The sequence below is a fragment of the Micromesistius poutassou genome, assembly GCF_964030765.1.
Source record: "Micromesistius poutassou genome assembly, chromosome: 17".
NCBI classification, from domain to species: domain Eukaryota; kingdom Metazoa; phylum Chordata; class Actinopteri; order Gadiformes; family Gadidae; genus Micromesistius; species Micromesistius poutassou.
In genome coordinates this window covers 13081391-13089114 of record NC_140287.1, presented here as the reverse complement: position 1 = coordinate 13089114, position 7724 = coordinate 13081391, and the positions used below count along the sequence as shown (strand labels likewise).

The 7724-nt window shown below is 43.4% G+C and overlaps 1 long non-coding RNA gene across 1 annotated transcript; it reads right to left on the bottom strand.

Moving 5' to 3' along the window:
* Positions 1–5949: 5949 nt before the first annotated feature.
* On the bottom strand, positions 5950–7339 carry LOC311361988. Its single transcript, XR_014638698.1, has 3 exons — positions 7292–7339; positions 6464–6590; positions 5950–6314 (listed from the first exon to the last, which is right to left on the bottom strand). It is a non-coding gene; the product is annotated as an uncharacterized lncRNA (long non-coding RNA).
* Between the last annotated feature and the right edge of the window lie 385 nt (positions 7340–7724).

Here is a 7724-nt window from a genome sequence, read left to right as displayed (position 1 = left end):
ATACGGTGGTATATGCCCTTTGTGAGTGTGATTGTGATTAAGGGCTATACAATTTAAATTGACTGGACTTGTGGACGACGGTTGTGGGTGGTCCTTGGTCCAAACATTTGTGTGTGTGTGTGTGTGGGTGTGTGTGGAGGCCTTCGTAATCAAATGCAGTCACCAAGGGTTTGTCTGTGCTGTGATGTCAGCAGAGGTGAGGAGTGAAATGTCAACAGGTTCAATACCGCATATATGAGGTGCGGGGATTTAGAAATGTAGCTTGTTATTCTCACACACAGAAAACACGCACACATACACACACATAAGCATGTATACAGTCACTTATAAAACATGGCACATGCATGTAACACACAACACACACAAACAAAAGCCAACTGTTTAAATGTTACAAAATAAATGTTACAAAATAAACACACACACACACACACACACACACACACACAGGGAACCAGCAGGGCATCATAGGGGGATGGGTGGGTTGATGGAAGTGGTTTAGATGGTTTCAGAGTTGTGTATCATGCAGCGAAGACGTCCTCTGGCACATGTGCGCACCTTGTCTTTGTCTATTCCATCAGCTCTGACATGCGTACTACTTATACAAACACACACACAGACGACCACGCATCTACATGAATGTGAATGGACGAACAGACACAGACAGACATACAACCAAGTACATAAAAACATGTGTTCAAACGCACACAATCACACACAGAAAAACACGCAGTGACTCACACACAAAATTAGACAATAACACACACACATACAAGGAATAAATCATAAACACAAAGAGAGAAAAACACAAAGGGCCCTATCTTGCACCCAGCACAATTGACTTTCCACACAGCAGGGATGCAAACAGACCTATGGTCAAAAAAGAGAGAGATTTTCGAAGCCCGCGCCCCCGCCCCCTATACACAGACAAAGTGCAAACTGAAATTCTTAAAATGAAAATCCAAAAAACGTTAATTTTGTTTGACTAGTCTTCAACACACACACACACACACACACACACACACACACACACACACACACACACACACACACACACACACACACACACACACACACACACACACACACACACACACACACACACTCACCTCTCCATTGGCAATCCGATTGCACATTGGAATCGGGAGTACTACACTTTCCCTGATCTTTTCGGCTGCTGAGGCCTGATTCTGGCTGGTAGCTGGTAAAGGATTGTCCTTACAGAGGAGCTGGGCCACACTTTGGGTAGATACGATGGAGGCCACTCTCTGTGTGTGCATTGTGCTCTGGCAGTGTTCCAACAGGGCATGCGGCCCTCTGGAACCATAATTTATCTCTTTAACGCAGAGTGCATTTAGCACATCCCTTTTTTTCAAATTTTTTTAAAAGTCTGAGTCTGCGTTGACTGCCTTGACCTCAATTGCAGTTTCAACTTTTAGCCAAGGCCACTTCCAACTGGTTTTACATCCTTTATCCACTTGTTGCACAGTAAGTGCCGCACTCTCATCAAATTCTCTCATTCTGCAAATGAAGAGTTGAATATTTTAGCCATACTGTAGCATAACGCGACCAGACTGAAACCGGGACGTCTGATCACCCTAGACTTTCTGTATCATAACGGAGAGCAAAGTAGTTCACTCAGCCCCCATTCCTCAATGTGCCCTGCGCCACCTTCAGCAATCTATTTGACTCAATTAAAATGTATTAAATGATTTTAGTATCCTTAAAAAAGCAGTGCCGCCTGTTGATAAAATAAGCCCACTCCAGTGTTTCCCACACATAGGCCAATATTGAACAACGAGCGCCACAAATTGATTCCGCTTTTCTTATTTATTTTTAGCCTACTTGAACGCGATTTTTAAATGTAACTCCGCCAGCCCGTAATCGCGCCCCCGTAATGCTGCCAGTCCGACGTGTTCCCATTCCGACAGTCCTGTGCGCGTATGCAAATTAGCCATGTGCGCCAAACAGAAGAAGGGCCCTATCTTGCGCCCGGCGCAATTGACTTTCTACACCGACGCATGTGTCATTGTTAGTTTGCACCCGGCGCAAAGCTGATTTTCCCCCGCAGCAACCAGGCACCACTACACTTGCATGTTAAATATTATGATGTCAAAGATTATTCATACGTGTGAAACTGCATAGAAATAGCGTGTGGATTGTGGATTGTTTCCCTGCATGAATGAACATGAATGAAGTATAGTAGGCTATGCCATCCGTTAAAATAATAATACCATAACAATAATACATTCGAGCAAAGTATATTCCAGGCTTCCAAAACAAAGTTATTTGGGAAAGAACAGCTGATACAGCGGTAAGTTGTACTTTTAAATCAATGCATCTGCAAACACCGTACAGCAAAAAACATATGTTCTTGACCCAGACATCGTGTACAAGCCCATTACTTTTAGGATTGATGAGTATTTGATCGTGGGAAAAAACATAGTTTTACCGCGAGTGAGTATTTAATAGAATGAATGAATGCGGGTAATGCTTGGTGCGCGTGTGTGTGCGCGCCCATCTGTCTAAACACACGCAAATTAAACACGTAAGTGTATGAGAAGGAAATCGAGTCAGTCGACCTGCGATAAGCAGCTGATTCTGAACGGACTCGTCTTCGAGATGGACGTGTTCTAACGCATTTTTAATCAATGAAATGTTAACACAACAGTATATATCTGACCATTTAATTTTCGAAATTTTAGGTGAAGCCGAGCTTCCCTTGCAGTAGAGAAGTCGCCACTACGAAAGAATGCAATGCAACTAGCGGGATCTAAACAAACTAAGCTCCAGCGAATTACTACAATGCAGAAGTAGTGGAGAATGGCGAAACACAGCAACTCTAGCCTACTCTCAACCAAAATAAAAATAATCGCCGCCCGGTGCAGCAGTGTGAACTGCCCCGTTTTTAGAACGTCTCGTCGCAAGGAGTCGCGAGTTGCAAGCAGTTGCGTCGCGAATCTTTGGCCTGAACTGGGCTTTAGCATTATAAGCAGTGGCGGTTTTAGGCACGGGCGAAAAACGAGACACACGAGAAAGAAAATGATCCGCATTTTCTATTATCGATAATAACCAGTGTTGGGAGTAATGCATTACTGTAATGCATTACTTTTCGCTGTAACGCGGTAATGTAAGGCATTACAAAAAAAAATTGTAATATTTTACTCGGTAATATTTTACTCCGATTTTACTCAAATCTCAGTAACGTGCGTTACAATGCATTTTAAACCCGAAATCAATTGACAGTTCGCAAGCCCCGCGCTCCTTTTTTAAGATTTCCTCCCCTCTGATTTCCTCTCTGGAGCCGTCGCCATAGCGAAATGCAAGCTTGACGGACCTTACCACTCGGTCAATTGGTGTGTTGTTTTTATTGAGAATGAGGAGTTGTCGTCACGGCACAGAGCCCCGCCCTTCCCGCCATGTTGGAAGGTACGCCCCTGAGAGTACAGCTGAGCTTTGCGTTATTATTGACACGGTAGCTGCTAGCAGAGGAGGTTGATGCAATTCTGTACTGTTTTAACAATTCCTGGAAATAACTGCTGCGTTAAAAACTGCTTCAATGTCTCACACGATCGTCGAGGAAACCATAAGAACAGTGGGCTACAGTTTGTCAGGTTCCATAAATGGACAACGCACTGAAGGCTGCCCCACACTACGATTTTTGAGTCGGATGTACACCACACACATAAAGAGAATCTCAGCCGATTTGTTGCTCTCCGATCGTAAATACAAATACATGAGATTCAACCACAAGACGGAACACCAAACACTATAGGACAATCTTGTCCGATAATTGCCCGCTGCAGGGCCGTGGAGGTAGAACTAGAGCAACTCGCGTCAACAGTGAAAATGGAGCAGCGTCTTTTGACAGCAGTGGTTTCCGCGGTGCTTATGCTTACATAATATCAGAGAATATCCGCGTCAGTTCGGCCGCGGCGCAATTAATGAATAAAGATCATAAACATCATACTGTAATAATGCTGTACAAGTGTTCTGAGACACGGCTGCGAACCGGCAACTTTATAAAAAAGTTGTGCCGGTTTGGTTCCGTGCCGTTGCCGTATCCAGTGGAATAGCCTACATCGACTATAATGGTTTCTAATGTCTTCGGCGAACGTTTTTATTGCCGTGCCGCTTCCGTGGCGGTTCTGGTGGAAATTGCCCTTCACTCAACATTCCGAAAATATCTATCATGTTGGATATGTTGCGTATTTCCTCATCTGTCTCTATGCCGCTCTGACAACGTTGCCCCTGGCAACCGATAGCCGTGGATGCCATCATGGCGGACGGGCTCAAACCCCTCCCCTCCCCTCCCCAAAAATCACGTGACTCTTCATTCTCAATAGCGTCAAATGTTTTATCTGCTGACAAAACACAATACCTGTTGGTTTTTAGTTCACTCATTGTCCAGGGAAACACATTGTTAATGACATTGACGGATTGTGAATTTTGTAATTGACTCAAATTGTATATTTATTATTAAATAACAACAGTTTTGACTCTTCAAATAAAGTGACCATATCACTTTATTTGAAAAGTCAAAACTGTTGTCTTGGCTTTGTTTTGTTCATAGTAGTAATGCTCATGTCATGATAAATCTGGTTAGGTCAAAACTACAGGAATATACATTTTAAATATCAATTATACTGTACAGTACTAGGCTCTAGCTCTATTGATTTCAATATGAATACCTAAAGTTACAGTATTTCTATTATAAAATATATTGCACCATGAGCCATAACTGCGACCATTATATTGTACTTTTGTTGGCCTTAAGCCTAGCTCAGTCATTATGCCATACCACATCACCTCCTGCTGTGTAATGACCTGCATTGAACACAAGAAGATCTATTGAACACCAAATCCATATTTCCTTTTATTTTGGCAAAAGTAATGTAAAAGTAGTGTAATGCCTTACAATTCAAAGACAGTAATATTGTAATGTAACTAGTTATTTTGAAATGACAGTAATAAGTAATAAATAATGCATTACACTTTTGAAGTAACCCCCCCCCCCCGTGATTGGTAGATCATCTACCAAATAAGTAAATGCATAGATACAGTCTATGAGAAAACAGTAAATCAGAACACTGCGCACGCGAAGCCAGTTGTTTCGGCAGGGCGCGCGCACCTGTATCTCGCGCTGCAAGGATTTTCACTTAGTCTGACCCTGGAGTTTGGCGCCGCATCTGAGGGTCTGATTATAATTTCATCAACAGTAATTCTGTATTGCATCTACCGTTGATGCAATACAGAATTACTGTTGATGAAATTATAATCAGACCCTCCCAGACCCCCCCCCCCCCCCAAAAAAAAAACTCATCGGATCTACACGATTCACACAAGTCACCCAAACAGCCATGAAAAAAGCGGCAGCCGCCGAAAAGCGCGCTGTTTGCATCCCTGACACAGACACATGTATCGTTGCTAGTTTGCACCCAACATAAAGCTGACTTTCCCCCGCAGCAAACACGTTCCACTACACTTGCCCCCTGGAGAGGCGTGTCGGCGAAAAGCAGATGAGTGTTCTGGCGCAAATGATACTTGGTACTATTTTAGTGATCTAAAAATTGCAACAAAAACCCCATGGTCGGGATCAATGCACTCACTGCTCAGATGACATTGAGCTGTGATGTCCCGCTTGTTGTCCGAGTGCTTTCTATTTATGTGCATTCGCAAGTTGCGTCTATTCAGTCTAAGTCCACAATGGATACACTGAACAGTTGCCTTTGGAGGAGCAGCTGAAGACACTGTTCGGGCAAGAGGTGGAGGTGCAGCTGACGCCACGGCAGGAGCACAAGGTGGAGGTGCAGCTGACGCCACGGTGGGGGCGAGAGGTGGAGGTGCAGCTGACGCCACGGCAGGAGCACAAGGTGGAGGTGCAGCTGACGCCACGGCAGGAGCACAAGGTGGAGGTGCAGCTGACGCCACGGCAGGAGCACAAGGTGGAGGTGCAGCTGACGCCACGGTGGGGGCGAGAGGTGGAGGTGCAGCTGACGCCACGGCAGGAGCACAAGGTGGAGGTGCAGCTGACGCCACGGCAGGAGCACAAGGTGGAGGTGCAGCTGACGCCACGGCAGGAGCACAAGGTGGAGGTGCAGCTGACGCCACGGTGGGGGCGAGAGGTGGAGGTGCAGCTGAAACCACGGTGGGGGCGAGAGGTGGAGGTGCAGCTGAAGGACGAGGTGCAGGTGTCTCATTGCATGACTTCAGGTGAGAGAGAAACTGATTTCTACGTACGATAGTTCTCTGGCAATTTATGCAGTGAAAATGTGCCTCATCTCTGCACTGCCGGCTGCATTTGCAGATGAGATAACCTATGAGACAACATTAACACAATCAGAGCTACTGACAACCTCACACACAATCCACAAACAGAAGCACATGCTTGATTAGGAGGGGAAAGGAGACAATATATGTTTTCTCTCAATAATATAATGTAATCATCAGTTTAATCAGACCATACCTTGATGACGATGTTTTTTTCTGGTGATACAGTATTCCATGTCTTTCAGTCGTAGTGAAATAACAACATGGACAGCAATAGGTGTCCGCCAAAGGGATATCTGGGTCCTCTGCTGTTGGGTGGCGTGCTGCTGAGACAATTATATCAAAAGACAAAGATTAACCACTATGGCAAATTCATGCACAAAATTAGTTAATTCTATCGACAACATTTTTGTTAGCTATAAAGTAAATGGCTAGCATAATGTACCAAGCTAATGTAGCAATTGTGCTAGTTAAGCATTAAAAAAACGATCATATGGAATGGATAGGAATCCACGGCAGCCGATTCAGCTTATAAAATCAACACAATTAGCGTTAATCCTTCTTAACAGAGTTTGCTTTGTTACCGTTACTGTGGGTTCACACCAAACGCGAAGCAAGTAAACCCAACAAGCCAGTATGCGGGGCAAGTCAGCTGTGATTGTGCTCCCTTGGTTCATAGTCAAGCACAACAGATAGCTGTAATTAAGTAACAGACATATTTTCATTTGCATTTGGTGTGAACACAGCTTTGACGTTACAGCTCGGTTAACAGTAACGTTAATTAACGATAACCCAACGTTTCTTGAAGTGTAACATAGTTATCTAGAAGCACCTGTTGAGTAGGGTAACATTAACAACAAAATGGAAATAGGCAGACAAATTGTTAAAATTTAATTGCATTTAACAGACACGCACGTTAAATGTTTTAACCAGTAACGTTAACCTACAGTTTAACTTCATAACAACAATTATCTGCAATAAAACGTATTTAACTCCTCATTACATGTGAATGAGGCTTACTGACCGACATGATGGACTTTCACTCTTCCTTCTTCTCAACCGCAACCGGAACAGGTATGCACAATATGATTGTGGGCGGGGCTGGACCTTTCTGGGCGGGGCTTGACGTCTAGCTCCGTTACCTTCTCAAATAATACAAATTTATACATTAGCTACATTAGCGTGGGCCCCACGCTGATAGCTATACATTACTAATATATTAATTAAGCTTAACCAACTTTATTGTAAGGGTCCTATGAGGAATGGTTCATATTGGGATAGGCAGAAGCACAGTTTAATAACAATTAGTTAAATAATAATACATTAACTTACATTAACATATCGTTTGTAAATAAACATTTAAAATTTAAATGATGTAAGAAATAACTGTTAATTAGTGCCAAAACATTTAACTATTAACAAATATTAATACAGTATTAGTTAATAGATTGTTTTCT